This window comes from Ambystoma mexicanum, chromosome 12 (genome assembly GCF_040938575.1).
Source record: "Ambystoma mexicanum isolate Mex_15411 chromosome 12, UKY_AmexF1_1, whole genome shotgun sequence".
NCBI classification, from domain to species: Eukaryota; Metazoa; Chordata; class Amphibia; order Caudata; family Ambystomatidae; genus Ambystoma; species Ambystoma mexicanum.
Window position 1 is genome coordinate 50,584,888 of NC_090936.1, and position 16,397 is coordinate 50,601,284.

The 16,397-nt window shown below is 44.7% G+C and overlaps 1 protein-coding gene across 3 annotated transcripts in view; it reads right to left on the minus strand.

Moving 5' to 3' along the window:
* ASZ1 (ankyrin repeat, SAM and basic leucine zipper domain containing 1) overlaps positions 1-16,397 on the minus strand; it is an 850,966-nt gene that overhangs the window by 518,626 nt on the left and 315,943 nt on the right. The window lies entirely within an intron of this gene.

Here is a 16,397-nt window from a genome sequence, read left to right on the forward strand (position 1 = left end):
AAGGAATGAAATGGGGGGGGGGTGATTAAGGATGGGGACAATTTTTAGATATGCATAGCCTAATACCGCTGAATAGTACGCTTCGGGAGGGCATTACCGCAGGCCTTATGTGGACTAACAGCAAAGCCTCTTCCTGCATTGACTATGTCTATATCGACTCTTCACAATGGTCTTGTTGCAGCACTCCAACTATTCTCCATACTGCATTAAGTGACCATACAATCTTAACTTGGATGCAGTCTTTGCCCGCTCCTCTGAAAATTAAAATGTAATGAGCACTGCAATCAATTTACAAGGAAATCGGATCATATGGTCAGATTACAATGTAAAAAAAAATAAACCAATTTATCCTCACAGATTATCTGACTGTGGAGAATTGTTTTAATTCTAACAACTGGGATATGCGATCTACCATGTAGATGTTATCGGGTGGCTGCACCTAACATTAACACCAGGCTAACGATTGTAACATGAGTCTTTTTGATATTGTAGTTCACCAAGGTAAAAAGATACATCGTAAAGCAAGAGCAGCAGTTAAGAAAAATAATGTTCTAACATGTAGAGTGCGAACTGCACAACTGACCTCTTTTGCAAACCAATAAGAATTGGCTAAGGCAGCAGAGTCATTCTATGCACAATGCTAACTGGACATTTCTGTTTAGATTACTGAGGGGTAATGATAGGTTTTGGGCTTCTCATAGGAAATATCTGTAGAGGAGAAGGTAGACTCTTTCTCATTAGTTCCCGCCCCCTCACCGCTGTCATATTGGAACAGCAGAGCAGTAAGACCCCACGTATTTTTCCAATACTGCATGAAATGTATGAGAGATGCTATGCACTCAGACAGCCAAACAGAATGTACCCTGGCACTGAAAGTGTGGAAGAATGCCACATAGAAGGATGTCAGCACGCACCTATAGACATCATGGGATGTTAGGTGAAATCTGACGAGGGCAAAGTGATGTCATAAAGAGGATATATGAACCTATGCTGAAACGATATGAAAATACTTAAGAGTGACAATGTAACTGAAGTAAGTAATCATGAATACAAAGAAGATTAAGTTACTTACTGACCAGTAACTGTAGCTACACAGAAACGCGGGGTAGAAAGGAAACACAGTAAAGATTGCTATAAAGGTATATAGAACGTGGCTAGGATGGCCTTGATAGGAAAATGGACGCTAGCTTAAGTCGAATTCAACAAAGCTAACTCAGAGACAAACCAAGGATGCAGAATCAGGAGATGCAGAACAATAGCTCTGTGTGCAGAACCAACAATGAGTTAAAGTTGGCCCAGAATTAAGGATGCCATTTTAAGGTTTAAGCACAGAGCACAAGGGGAGTTAAATGGAGAAGCTCTGAATGCGGTACATTCCTTATAGATTGACGAAGAAGAAACCATCTGTAAGAGTCAACTGATGCTCAATTAAAAAGGTACAGAGTTCATATGAGATAGAGTGAGCATGTCTCTAGAGGCCAAGAGGAGCAACAGCACCGAGGATAATGAAATCAATTAGCAGTAAATAAGAGGCTGAACTGGACAAATTTGTGGTCTGCTAATATGTGATTTCAAAGAAGAGAAAAAGGGATATTCATAAGAGCCTCAGACGAAGATAGTGGTGTGCTCACACTCCCTTGAACGTTCCATGCCAGTGAGCAGCCAGCAAGGTCAACTACAAAAGGAAGACTGACTTATGACCTACCGATGAGAGGTGATGGACTTATTGGGAAAACGGGGAGTAGTCTGACGGGAATCAAACACCTAAGTTTCGTTTCACTGACGTGCTGCTAAAAAGCCAAAATTCCAAGGTTGGGATAGCATGCCAACCAATCAGTGGGTTTGAGGGACAACCTAACATACAATGTTGCACTGAGCAATCCACTGATAGTTTGTCCGTTATAATCAGTATTATATGTGTTTAGAGATAGTTCAAGGCTTGGCCTACAGATAAGGGTTAGCAATGATGCACTAATCCTTATGTTAATGTTAAAAGACATTTGTACCGCGCACTATCACCACCGAAGTGCTGCTCTGGCGGCTCTGAAAAGGGGAGGAGAGAGGGTGGGTTAGTGGGAATAAGCTGGAAAAGTGCAAGAGAGCAGTGATGTGCTGTTGGCAGCCTCAGCCCGGTGGGTCCGTTGACTAGACTTAGGGTGTTTTACGGTCCGTAGTCGTCGTGTGATGTTTTGCAAGTCTATGTGTGGCTTGTTTTGTTGTTGCATTGTTGTGAAGTTTGTGTGGATTGCTGCGTTTTAGGCTTGTAGTTGTCTTTGGTTAGAGTTTGAGAGGTGTATGCAGAGGGATGGAATTGTTAGTTGGTTGGTTAGTTAGTTGGCATTGCTGTCCTTGCAATTATGGGATTCCATCTAGGTGCGGTACATGCTGACATTCACATTTCTATCCAGGTGCAACACGAGCTAAAGTTCAGAATTCTAAGTCTGGTGCATGTTAAGAATAACATTTCTATCTAGAGGCGACGCAAGCTAAAGTTAAGAATCCTGAGTGAAGCACATGCTAACAGTCACATTTCTATCTAGATGTGACGCAAGCTAAAGTTCAGACTCCTGAGTGTGACACATGCTAACACTCACATTTCTATCTAGATGTGACGCAAGCTAAAGTTCAGAATCCTGAGTGTGGCACATGCTAACAGTCACATTTCTATCTAGATGTGACGCAAGCTAAAGTTCAGAATCCTGAGTGTGACACATGCTAACAGTCACATTTCTATCTAGATGCGGTGCAAGCTAAAGTTCAGAATCCTGAGTGGGGCACTTGCTAACAGTCACATTTCTATCTAGATGCGACGCAAGCTTAAGTTTTATAAAGCTTATATGTTTTATAAGTAGATATGTTCCCTTAACCAATCCCTTCCCTCGAAATTGTTTTGTATTTTGCCACAACACATGACATCATATATGACGCACATTGGGGTATAAGACCTTTGAATAATCAAGGTTAGAGGTGAGTGTGCTTGCATCAGTCCGATGCCAGTAAGTTCTCCCTGCTTTATTAAATGAGAAATAAGTAGTACTTTGCCATATTCCTCGAGTCTGCCCAATTATGTCGTTTAAGATCATTATTTGTAATTCATCGAGCACAAAAGACGCTTCAAGGTGCGAGAGCACATTTCTTGCGGGTAACGCTCCCTTGGAGCTTAACTCCATTTCTGAGGGTACTTGGGCTTCTGCAATAGCTGAACTCTATTCTGATGGAAGTTTGGTAGTGCCAGCGGGGGAACCTTTATTTATGACGAGGAAAAGATAATTGGATTTTAATTTGATGATATACTTGAAATTATCAAACGACTGAAGCCCTACAGGGCTCCAGGTTTAGGAGGGAAAGGCTCAGAATTTAAACAAAGATGAAAACTGATCCCACTGGTCAACAAGAGTGTGAGACTCAGGTGAGACGCTTTGGACTGAATCTAGTGTGTGTCAGTATTGTAAATGCGCAAAATACATACAAGCTAAAAAGGGGGATTTGAATTTGATACTGCATAACATATCATCATTTTGCGCCACATAGTTATGGACTGACTGCAATGAAGCATAAAAACTACCAAATATTAACCCTAACCCAGAACCATTAACATATCCCTGTACTAATATTCAGGGCAGATCAGTCCATGACCTTTGGGTGTGAACTTTTTATGCAAGTTTGATAAACTGAATGTGAAGACAAACACAGGCTATGCAAGAAAAATAAACATAAAGAATTGCTTTTGTTTTGCAGGGAATACGTGACAAATAAGATGTGGAATGTAGCCCCCCATTTTTCATTTTCACAACAGGAACACAGCAGAGTAACATAACCCTTTTAATCAGTTTCCTGGCTTTCTAAAAACCAGGCTAATCACATGTTTTATAGGTTCTATGTGATAGTACCGCATTAAAAAACTGAACACAAAAAAAATCAATTTTTGTGGGCCGTTTTTGTACTGGATTTTAAATGCAGCAATATGACATCCCCCTCACCCCCCCTTTCCCCACCCTATCACGCCGGTTTTTAGGTTTAACAGGTGGTTTCACCCCCGGACCCCTTTTTCCCCACCGACCCCCGCTTCCAGCACACAACACACCAAATCCACAGACATACCCTCAGAAACACAGACACTCACCTGACAGCCTGTCAGCCCGTGCACGCACTCATGTGCGGCAGGGGCTGACAGCTCGATTAAGAATGACCGCTCTGCGCGGTCACAGAGCGGTCATTCTAAATCAATCTTTTTTTCCGGTCCAGTTATGTTTCACTTATGACCGTTTTATAGAAACTAGAGTGAGTTGGTTTGCAAAAAGGGAGGAGGTTCTGATGGACACATGACGTCACTTTTAGAGGCCGTATTTTGTTACATTTTATTTAGGAAAACATACATTCATGGGAGGTTACTGAGAGAGGGTTTAAAAAGAGCCGCCAGTCGGAAAGCTTGCCCTCTCGAGCAATCGCTGTCCCTGCGGAGAAGTGTGCGGCACTCACAGGCAGGCAGACTTGGCAGAGATACTTCTTTGATGAGTGGGAAGAAAACCAGATAGAGTTTCTCCTGTCCGGGCAGCTGATTGGGAGTACCGTTTTGCAGTCTGAGGGGACACAGAATCAAGCATTATTTTGGGGCGAGTGCTGGTAAAATTGAGATGCGTGTTGATTTCCATTACGAATGCATTCTGTAGACAGTTGCAGCAAGGAAAGATATGGTCACATTTATAAACGTGGGAGCTTTCTTTAAAATGCGAAAATAAGATACCGTGAGGCAAGTTCTTTTGATAACGTTTTAAATTGCAACACTAAAAGAAGGAAGTGTGAAGCCTATTATGAAAAAGGGGCCTGTTACTATGGGGGAACATTGCTAATGAAATGTGTGGTTTTGTTTTATTCTCATGTTGAATCACAAGGGATGTTGTGTAAAATTACTCTGTGCATTGCATATGTTGTACATCTTTACAAGTTCTTATTTCTTATAAAGTGTAAAAAGAGAAATAAGTTAACCTCAGTCTCATTATTATGTGATCTTGTTCATCGCGTTCGTATTGAGATTGATGTAAAGCAAGTGGTAAACTCATTTTACCATAGACGATAAACTCATTACCGCTTGTGGTAAAACGCATAACAGAGTTGGCTACTGTGCATTGAGTCCATATAAGAGGCTAGTTACATAGATGAAAGTATTCAGATGACCTGTTCTGGTTTACCGCCTAAGTGGTATTGTAAATAAAATACCAAAGGAAGATGAAATTATGAGTTAGAGTGTACCAGGTCCAGCTGTGGCTTACTGGCTATGGTCCGGTATAAGAACAATATCAGGCAGTCCTGTGCATTTAGGGCTCACCGCAAAACAAAGAATACCACAACAAGCTCACCAAAACTATTGCAAAATACCTCTAACAAGGTCCCAACTCTAGCAAATGTTATTAAGGCCAACCTGATGTTTTAGCCAGGTATATTGCACCAACTATACCTTTGGATCAAGAATGGTGGCAGGGTACATGCAAGTTGTAGGGAGTCCATTCTTGTCCCTTGTTTAAAAAGGGAGACAGAGCACACCCCTCCGAATACAGGTTATTAGCAATGTTGGACTCGAGTTCCAAAAAATGTTCTGCAGTCATCTTAAAAAAATGTAATCGATGGGTTGTAGAGAAGGGCCTCGAAGAAATTTCAGACGGGATTCTGAAGGGTCCACAGCCCATCTCACAATATTTAAGGCCGTAACTGTACCTCCGTTTTATTGACTATACTAAGACGTTCGCTTCGGTATCACGGCCATTGGTGGGGTCCAAGCTGAAGCGATGGGGAATTGAGCCTCCTCTTCTTTATCTAGTAAAAGTTTTACATACTGACACCACAGTAGTTATTCGCTTAAATCAGAAGGGGGGCACGAGTCCATCCATGAGTCCCCAGGGGTCTTAAGCAGGGGTGCGTACTTGCAATCTATATATCTCCGACACAGCCGTGGCAATATCGTCAGTGCAAAATTCCACCCCCCCTCAATTGGTGGGGAACACACGCCTTGGTTGGCTTACGCCGATGATATTGTGTTGCTGAACTTTGCACTAATTGGCTTACAGCATTCTATCGACACACTCGTCATCTATTCAGCCACCAACCACATGAAAATGTATATTATTAAAACAAAGATATTGGGGATTGGGGCAGGGCTACCTGTATATTGACTTATAAATGGCACTTGGCCCACTCTCCTATTGAGGTGGTAAACAGTTATACATACCTGAGTGTACGAATCAAATCTCGACCTGCATTATCATATTATGCAACATAATTACCAGTAAAGCCCTGAAAAAGTGGCTTACAATAAAGAGGTTTGTGGCCAAGATGGGTGGATCCAATGTACAGGGCCTACTGGCCATATATCTCTCGGGTGTAATTCCCGGGGTTCTTTGTGGTCTTGAGGCATTGTCCAGCCGACATGTAGCGTGGTACCTATTGAGGCGCTGAGATGCGAGTTGTGACTTCCTTCCCTCCGATCCTTGTGGCTTGCACAAGCTGGAGAGTTTATTTATGGATACCAGTAGTCTGAGTCCGATAGCCCAACATCTTCGGGAAGAGAGACCTGCAAAGCTCTGCGTAAAGACATCTGGCAAATATAGATCCATCTCTGGGACTGGTGCAGGATTCCGCAAACGCTTGTATCCTTTAAAGAAAAAAACAGAAGTTGGGACAGAGTGGTTAACATAGGGAAACTGCATGAGAAAAAAAAAGATATAAGGAATATAGTAGAAAAGGATTCTTGTTCGGATTCTCCAGGCACTTACTTGACTTATTTCTAAGAAGATTCATAATCTATTTGCGCTTTAATTTACTCCACACTTATGAATCCGTGGGGAACTAGACGAATATTCCCTATGAAGAGAGACTTTGCCGTTTGTGTGGGGGTGCTGTAGAAACCTGTTATCATATTCTAACTTCTTACTCCACTCATAAGTTAAGTTATCTAAAGGGATAGGTGGGGTGTGTCAAAGAGGAATCCATCACTACTGACCAATTTTGCAGGAATTAGCCAATTTGATCGAACAGTTTTGATCGAATGATTGATTTGATCATTGTTAAGAGGTACACGTTGACCTTCTTCTTGATTTGCATAGTAGCTCCACCTTAAACTCCTTTTTCATTATGTTTATAATACCATACAAGGGGAGCGGGGGCTGCAGGGATGTCCCCTGCTTCCATTGGAAGGATTGCAGAGGATAGATGTCCAGGGAATCATTAAAATAAGTTGATGCATAGCAGCGAACGTTCCTCTCCGTGGTGAACCGGAAATACAGTATAAATAGAGCAAGGGCGCCCTTCTGTGGAATTTGTCTTTTTGATAAACTCAAATATTGACTGTTTTAGCATTTATGTTCAAAAGGTAACTTCGAGCAATTAGATTTCCGTCAGGTCACCGCAAACAAATAGTATACCAACAAACCACCCAAATCCGTTTTGTAGCACAATATACGGAGCAGAATCACTGGTCATTAGCTCGGCGTCCTAGTACATATGGAGGGAGTCAGCTGTTTTATTAACATTAGTATAATAAAGCCTTGGCAACAGATCTCAGCTTCAGAGGGCTGATATATTTCATGATTGATGGGGAATTGCTTACCTAAGGGTTCGAAATTGTGAGGACCTGATAGCTTTAGCTCCTGCTTCTAGCATAGCAGAGGCTGGTTAGCGTGAAACCAACAGCTACCAGGAGCAACTGGTGGCTCCTTGGGCCAACTGGTGTTGCCTTCCAAACATGTAAATGTGATAGTAACTTTGAATATTTGAGAATGTTAATAAAGAAGAATTGGAACACATCTAACACACATTTAAACAAAATGGTTCAAAATAGACAAAGAATTGAAGGAGTAACTCTGGTAGCACCTGGTTCCCCTTCAGTAGCTCCTGCCTACAGGGTGTTGTCCGAAACCCAGGAGCTGTGTTTAGCTCCTGCTCACTGAATCTCAATTTCAAACCCTGTAGATAATAATTGCTTTTGCACTTTACACACTCATGATGCGTGTAAACGCAGGTCCCTTAATCTGTAGTAATTGTCAAGAATGTTGTTTTATTAGTGTTTTATGTAATTGTATGTAATTTTAACGCTGTAATGTTGTTTAATAATTAGGATTGACTATTAATCTGTATGATTGTCTTACTGTTGTGTAATCGTGATAAAGGTTTTTGTATTAACCAAATTCACAAGAAAGAAAAAAAATAGACGAGGCACGCCGAGAAGGAGTTCATATAGAAAAACTTGAAATGAGATGAAAGAAATACAATTAACATAGCTGGTGAGCTATTGAGATAAACAAAAGTCTGGTTGGTGTTAAAGGGAAAGTGACTGTAATTTGGAAAGTTGAAGGTTGCCCGCGTGCCAAAAAACCGCAAATGAAGAGGACAATTGGTAAAATACAAAGAAGCAGAGTGGTCCTGCTAGAGAAAGTCCCACATTCAAAAGTCTCTGTGAAATGTTTATGGAATTTGAAAGATAATGCAAGCAGAGGAAAAAGGAAGCTGAAATAAGGAAAGAAGATTGAAGGAGAGGAAAGTGATATTTGTGAACTGTGAAATATGCTGAAGGCAAAAGTAAAGTGAACTGTGAAATATGCCAAGAGGGCAAAAGTAAACTATACAAAATGTGGATTAAGGCCAAGAAGGCAAGTGTGAGAGAATAGAACTACAACTACCAAGAGGAATTGGTGCTACCAGAGAAAATTACAAATGGAAGGATTGTTGAAAGAGAAGTCTAAGTGGTCATGCAGAGGTCTATGTAAATTCCTTGAAGTCTTGCAAGTCTACAACAGTGAAAAAGATACATGAGATAAACATGTAGGGAAGGGAACCCCCACAAAAGCAAGACAAGCTCAAGCCCTACAGAGTGAAGCCTGTGCAAAACTGTGAGAAATTAAGAATATATGTACTGAATATTGATGGCTAGGTGCGCAAAGCCTCGAAGTGATTGAGCTACCGGAAGTTTAGAGCCTAAGTGTGAACTGCTCAATTGTACCAGTAAGCCAAAGTGTGCAAGAATTGTGCCATCCAAACATCCTTTGTGTTTTGAGAAACTCTCTAGATCCTAAGGGTTTGAAACTGGCGAAGGGAGTTGGTGCTGAAGCCATTCTGACATTTTCTTCTGAGACATGAGACACTATTTTCATTTTGTATTCTCTTAACACATTTAATATTCTGAGAAGGAGGGCAAGGTTAGGTTTTCTTAGAATAGTCCTTTTTATTTTGGCTAGACTGACGGACTATTTTTTTTGTTTTAATGGTCGAGATTACTCCCATTCTAAAGATAGGGCAGGATAGGTAGTTTCCAAACCCCTATCAGTTAAATAAAGGTTTTTTAAACTTGCATCCATTGTGTCAGTGTCTGTTTTTGATACCATGCCCTCCTCACATATATATATATATATATGACAATGCATTACTTACCGTAAAAGCATTTCTGATGGTTGTATCTGCTTAGATTCACATGCTGTGCATAGGTCCGACATCCAGTGGTCACTGCGGAGTATTGCATTTTGTTTTTCGTAGTCGAAAAGGGACGTCGACAAGGCGTGTCTGAAATACTATCCCTATAGTGACGTGCGTTGTACCCACAATCCCTCACGCGTCGAGGTCCCTCTGTTTGTATTTTTCTGCCCTGAGGGAGCCTTCTAGACGTGAGTGAGTACAGAAAAGAGAGAGATATAAAGGAAGTCTATGTTCCTTCCATCCGAGCGGGGAGGAAGGGTGGGCGCATGTGAATCTAAGCAGATACAACCATCAGAAATGCTTTTACGGTAAGTAATGCATTGTCTTCTGATGTTTGTTAATCTGCTTAGAATCACATGCTCTGCATAGACTAGCGAGCAGTACCCGGAGTTGGCGGTGGGTTATGAGAAGGAACAGTAGAGAAAAGGTGTCGTAATACTGCCTGTCCCACCTGGGAGTCAGATCTAGAGTGTGCATCTAGACAGTAGTGTTTTGTAAAGGTGTGCATAGAACTCCAGGTAACCGCTTTGCAGATGGACTCAAGGGGAACATTTGCAATGAATGCTATGGATGCCCCCGTGCCTCGAGTAGTGTGTGCTCTTGGCCTAAAGGGCAGTTCTCTCTTAGCAAGAGTATAGAAGAGAGTGATGCATTGAACAATCCATCTAGAAATAGTGGACTTTGAAACTGCATCCCCTTCTCTTCCTGCTGCCACCGAGACGAAGAACTGATTTGTCTTCCTCAGTGGTCTGGTTCTTTCCATGTAGAACATGACCGCTCTGCGTACATCTAGTGTTTGCAGAGTCCTTTCTCCCAAATTGGAAGGATTTTGAAAGAACGTTGGTAGTTCTATAGATTGGTTTACGTGGAATTTAGAAATAAATTTCGGAGCAAACCTAGGGTGAGTGCGTAGAACCACCTTATCTCTGTGAACTGTAACGAAGGGGTCTAGAATAGAAAGAGTCTGAAGTTCACTTACTCTCCTGATGGAGGTGATAGCTATTAAAAAAGCAGTCTTAAGAGTGAGGTGTTTAAGAGATGCTTTATGCATGGGTTCGAATGGTGAGCCCATGAGACTGGTAAGTACCACATTAAGGTCCCATCCTCGAGCTGGGTCAGCTATCGGGGGGTGTATTCTATTTACTCCCTCCATGAAGGCCTTTATAACAGGGATCCTCCACCACGACACCCTGAGTTGGGAAGTGGTGTATGCAGAAAGTGCCGCTAGGTGGACTTTAATGGAGTTAAACACTAGACCTGAATCCAATAGGTGGGTCAGGTATAGAACAACATGTGTGGGAGAGCAGTCAATAGGGTTGATGCTTTTACTCCTGCACCAGATGACAAATCTCTTCCACTTGCTAGAATAGCAGTGGCGAGTGTTAGGTTTTCTGGCTTCCCTGAGGATGTCCATGCATCTTTGCGGGAGTTGTAGATGTCCGAACTCTATGATTTCAGGAGCCAAGCTGCTAAGTTCATGTTCTGGGGGCATGGATGTAGAGTCCTGCCCTTGTTCTGAGACAGCATGTTGTACGGGCAGGGGAGTCTCACTGGGGGAGATAGAGACATCTCCATCAAGTGAGCGAACCATGGCTGTCGGGCCCACATTGGGGCCACTAGTATCATGGTCACTTGTTCCTGGTGCATCTTGTGCACCACCTGTTGAGAAGGGGAGTCGGGGGAAAAGCGTAAACAAATTTCCCTGACCATTGCATCGACAGACCGTTCCCCTTGGATTGGTTCTGGGGGTACCTGGAGGCGTAACTTAGGCATTGTGAGTTCTCCAGGGTTGCGAACAGGTCTATTTCTGGGAATCCCCATTGTGTGAAGACGTCGAAGACAATGTCTTCGTGCAGGCGCCATTCGTACTCTTCGGGCAGGGGGAAATCTCTGCTGAGTCTGTCTGCCAGCAGATTGAGTTCCCCAGGTACATGTAGTGACAGTAGGAACATGTTTTGTTTGAGAGCCCACTTCCATATATTCTGGGCCAGTTTGGACAGGCCTGGAGAGTGGGTGCCCCCCTGCTTGTTGATGTAGTACATGGCTGTGGTGCTGTCTGTAAGGACCATTACTGTCTTGCCTTGTAGGTGTTCCTGGAAGGCTTTTAGCGCCTTGAACACAGCTAGTAGCTCCAGTAGATTTATGTGTTTGGATGCTACGTTCGGAGTCCACACTCCGTGAGCAGTCTGATGGGATAGTTGTGCCCCCCATCCTGTGAGGGATGCGTCTGGGGTTAGAGTGGCTTCTGCTGCGGGTGTGGCAAAGGGTTTCCCTTTTCCCATGTTTTCCTTTGTCCACCACCGTAGCGAGAGCACCAAGGCTTGCGAGACCACCACTAGATCTTCCTATAGTCCGCTGGCCTGACACCACTGGCTGTTGAGCCACTCTTGCATTGGGCGCATGCGCAGGCGCGCGTGAGGTACCAAATAAATACACGACGCCATCATTCCTAGCAAGCGCATTGCTTTGCGTACCGTCACCTCTCGACCGGTCACATATTGAGGGATCTGAAACAGCATGTTTTGGACCCTCTCTTTGGAGGGGAAGACGAGGCCGTCCCTTGTTTGAATTAGAGCCCCTAGGAATTGCTTGATTTGACTGGGGTCTAAACTGGACTTCTTTTCGTTGATGGAGAAGCCCAACTGGAACAAAAGGTCTACCGTCTTTTGGGTATTGGAGAAGCATGTTTCGTAAGAATCCCCTGTTATGAGCCAGTCGTCGAGGTAAGGGTAAACTGGGATGGGCAACCTGCGCAGGTGGGCCGCTGCCACTGCCAGCACCTTCGTGAATACCCTTGGTGCTGATGCTATGCCGAAGGGTAGCACTCTGAACTGGTAGCGTTTGCCTTCTATCATGAACCTGAGGTATTTTCTGTGCGCTGGCAACATTAAAATATGAAAGTATGCATCTTTCATGTCCAATGTTGTCATGTAATCTCCCTGTGAAAGCAGTGGGATCACTTCCTGTAAGGTTACCATACGAAACTTTTGGGGTTTGATAAACTTGTTCGCTGGGCGCAGATCTAATACAGGGCGCATGGTTAGATCCTTTTTGGGTACAAGGAAGTACACTGAATAAATACCTTCCGTTACCTGAGATAGAGGCACGACCTCTATGGCTCCTTTTTCCAGCAGTTGTTGTACTTCTTGGAGAAGGATGGCAAGATGTTCCGGTGTCATGCGACGTCCCCTCGGGGGTCTGTAGGATGGGAACTGTTGAATTCGATACAGTATCCGTGGGCTACGGTGGAAAGTACCCAACGGTCTGTACTGCCCACTATTGGACTGGTAATTGGTGGCAGGGTACTGTTGTTGTTGACTTTGTTGTTGTTGTTGGCGTTGGCCACGAAAAAAGCGTTTGTTGCCATAGCCGCGTCTGGTAGTGGGCTTAGAGATTTGGTCAAGAGTCTTGATAGTATCGAACTCTTTTTTAGCCATCTCTAGAGCTTCATCCACCGCTTTTCCGAAGAGGTTGGAGTCTTCCACAGGTTTATTTATTAAAGACGCCTGTGTCTCCGGTTTAAACCCTGAGTTGCGCAGCCATACATGGCGTTTTAGGAGTATTCCCTGCACCAGGGAACGTCCCGCTGTTTCTGCCGCGTCCAGAGAGTTCTTTACAATGCTCTGGTTCACCTGGGTTCCATCGCCAATAGTTGAAAGCAGGCGTGTACGTAATGGCTCCGGTGCTTCCTCGGCGTCCTTGCGCAGCTTGGCCCACTGCGCGTCTGCATAGCTAGCAAGCAAAGAGTTGTTGTTCGCAATTCTTGCTGAGAAGGCAGCCGAGGAAGTTACTCTTTTAGCAAGGGCATATAGCCTCTTGCCCTCCTTGTCAGGGGGTGCCTCACTGGTGGAAAGTGGTACCCCTGCCCTCTTTCTAGTATTAGATACTACCAGGGAATCCGGAATGGAATGTCCCCTAATGTAGAGCGGGTCTGAGGGTGAAGGAGTGAAAAGTTTTTCAATTCTTGGATTGACCCCTCTGATCAATGCGGGAGTGGACAGCGAAGGGATGATTCTTCTCTTCACTGAAGCGAGGAGTGGAATGGTCTGGCTGACCGGGGGTTTCTCTTTAATTACTCTTTCCACAAAGTCTAATTCTGGAGAGAGCTCCCCAGTGTCCAGTTCGAAATGTGCTGCTGCTCTTCGCAACAGGGCATTGAAAGTGGGCTGATCGTCAATTGGAGACGTGTTCCTAAACGGTGAATTGTCCGGAGGATTTAGGTTTAGGACATCTGTGTCGGAATATACTGATGGGGATTGCCAGGGGTGTGAAGGTCCTTCTTCTGGGTTTACTCCGAAGCCTTCTCCTATAATGTCTGGCCTGTCTTCCAGACCTTCCTCCTGGTACTGTCCCTCTTCATCGTCTATAAAATCCTCCTCCTCCTCCAAGTATTGTTCCTCCCCAGTGAGGTCGTACACATCATGGAAGTCTGAGGCTATGTCCTGCTGGGGATTGACTAGCCTCGGATTTTTGGCCTTGGGGTCCTCCTGAGGCCCTTCTCTAGTTCTCTTGGGAGTTAGAGAGGTCTGGGTATTAATAAACTTTTCCATCCTCTCCATACAGAGGTTGAGTCTTTCCATGGTTTCATGGGGTACTCCTGAGCGGTTTGGCGAGGGAAAAATAGAGTCAGCTAGCTGAAAACGGCTCAACCTCTCCCAAAGCGTCGAGGAAAGTGTCCCGTCGCCCTCCGAAAAGCCTTCAGGTGTGCTGGGTGACCCCCCGACTGAAGGGGGTAGTCCATGCCTTTCTTCAGGCTTTTTCGGCGTGTCTTTCGACTTCTGCGTAGCGCCCGACGTGTCCTTCGGCGTACGCTTCTGGGCGTCGGCTACAGCGATCCTCGCCAAGCTCTCAGCGACTCGTTTGTCGGCGACTCGTTTGTCAGCGGAGGCCTGCGTTTTCGACGCTACGGGTGTCGATCACTCTACGGCGGCATGCGCCTTTTGTTGATGCGCGCCGGCCGATGGTTTGGGGGCGGCGCCCTTATTTGCCAAAAGCCCAGTCGAACGGTCCGAGGAGGCCACCGGTGGAACCTGCGTCTCCTTGGGCGCTGATGCTCTCTTCGTCTTTGACGAAGAAGAGCCGTGGGTTGTGTGCTTAAGTGAGTTTTTGTGTGCGTCAATGTCGCCGGGGTGTTCATCCCCATAAGCAGGGCGTGAGCCGAGCCCATCGGGGCCGGGGACAGACGACGAAGCGCGCGAGCGCTCTTTAGAGGGGTTTTCGACTTCCGTAGCGGAGGTCGTGTTATCGCGTTCCTCGTCACTGTCAGTGGTAGCAGCGGCGGGTGAACCTTCGGCCTTCGACATCGCGTAGGCCGCCCACCTTTTAACCCTACGGTCTTTTAGAGTTTTAGGCTTAAGAAGCCGACAAGCCGCGCAACCTTCCTCCTTGTGATCGAGGGGCAAGCAGCGGTTACACCGTGAGTGCTTGTCCTTCCAAGTAAATTTGCCTTTGCAAAGCGGGCAAAATCTAAAGGGTGTCCTCTCCATAGCCGAGGCAATAAATCGTGATAACCACCCCAAGGGAAAGGAAGGGGAAAAGGAAGGGCATTCTCAGAAAGAACCAGAGATGTCCCACGACCCCACTCTCCCCACTGTATAAGGCCTGCGAGGCCAGGCCACGTGTTCGGCAACGCCAAAGGATTTCCTCCGCTCGTACCCTCCGTCGAAGATCTTGCTCGGCGGAGAACAGCTTCACAACTGCGTCGAGAGAGGGATTATGTGTTTAATATTAATGAGAAACGACCAAAGGTCGAGGAGATGAAATTTGCAATGTCTCTCGAGGATCTCCGCGTAAAGGCGACCAGTAGCTGGGCGGAAAAAAACAATCTGAGGGACCTCGACGCGTGAGGGATTGTGGGTACAACGCACGTCACTATAGGGATAGTATTTCAGACACGCCTTGTCGACGTCCCTTTTCGACAATGAAAAACAAAATGCAATACTCTGCAGTGACCACTGGATGTCGGACCTATGCACAGCATGTGATTCTAAGCAGATTAACAAACATCAGAAATATATATATACATATCCTTTTGACACTTTATAGCGTGCCTGGGCAACAAAGACCAACTGCCTGGCTCAAAAGTCAGATTCAGGGAAAATTATGGCAAGAAGACACTTTTTTTGTGTAGATAGCTGACCATTTTTGAAAGGGCCAATATGTGGGTCCACAGTTACACCTTGGCTTTGTGGTAAAAAGCATAAGCCTCCATAGGCATAAGGAAGGCAAGCTCAATCACTCATCTTGCCAAAGCAATGGCAAGTAAGAATTAGGTTACTTACCTATAACTACTGTTCTCCAGCATTGTTATCTTTCATAGATTCACATTATGTTTGAATATTTCCTGTCGTCAGGCTGGGAATCCTCAGTAACATTAAAGCAGTTTGCCTTTACATTTTTTAAACTGCTTGTCCCTTTAGTGATCTATTAGAGTCACTTTGGGTCATACTGCCCGCACAGCCAACTAGACAGGTCCCCTTAGCTTCACCCATCGAGGCTTTCTTCAGATTTGGCAGCACATGCAATACGGCGGTAAGAGCTAACAATAGCCCTGTAGGAGAGAGGGTCGCATGTGAATCTATTAGAGATACCAATGCTGGAGCACAAGAGTTACAGGTAAGTCAGTTACTCCTGAATTTGATCTTTTATAGATTCATATGCTATTTTAGTAAGATTACACAGCAGTACCTACATATAACCAAAACGGTTGGAGGCATCGCTCAATAGAAGCAACCACTCACTCACCTCTGGGGCATACACCTCATGCAAACAAGTTGCCAAGCACTGTCTGGCTGACCCGGAACTCCTCCCTGCAATCCCTATTGATGCAGTACAACCTTGTTAAAGTATGGACAGACCTCCACGTAGCTGCCCTGCAGATGTCGAGCATGTGAACACTGGATAGGAACACTTTATAAGTCACGGAATGCAAACAAGCA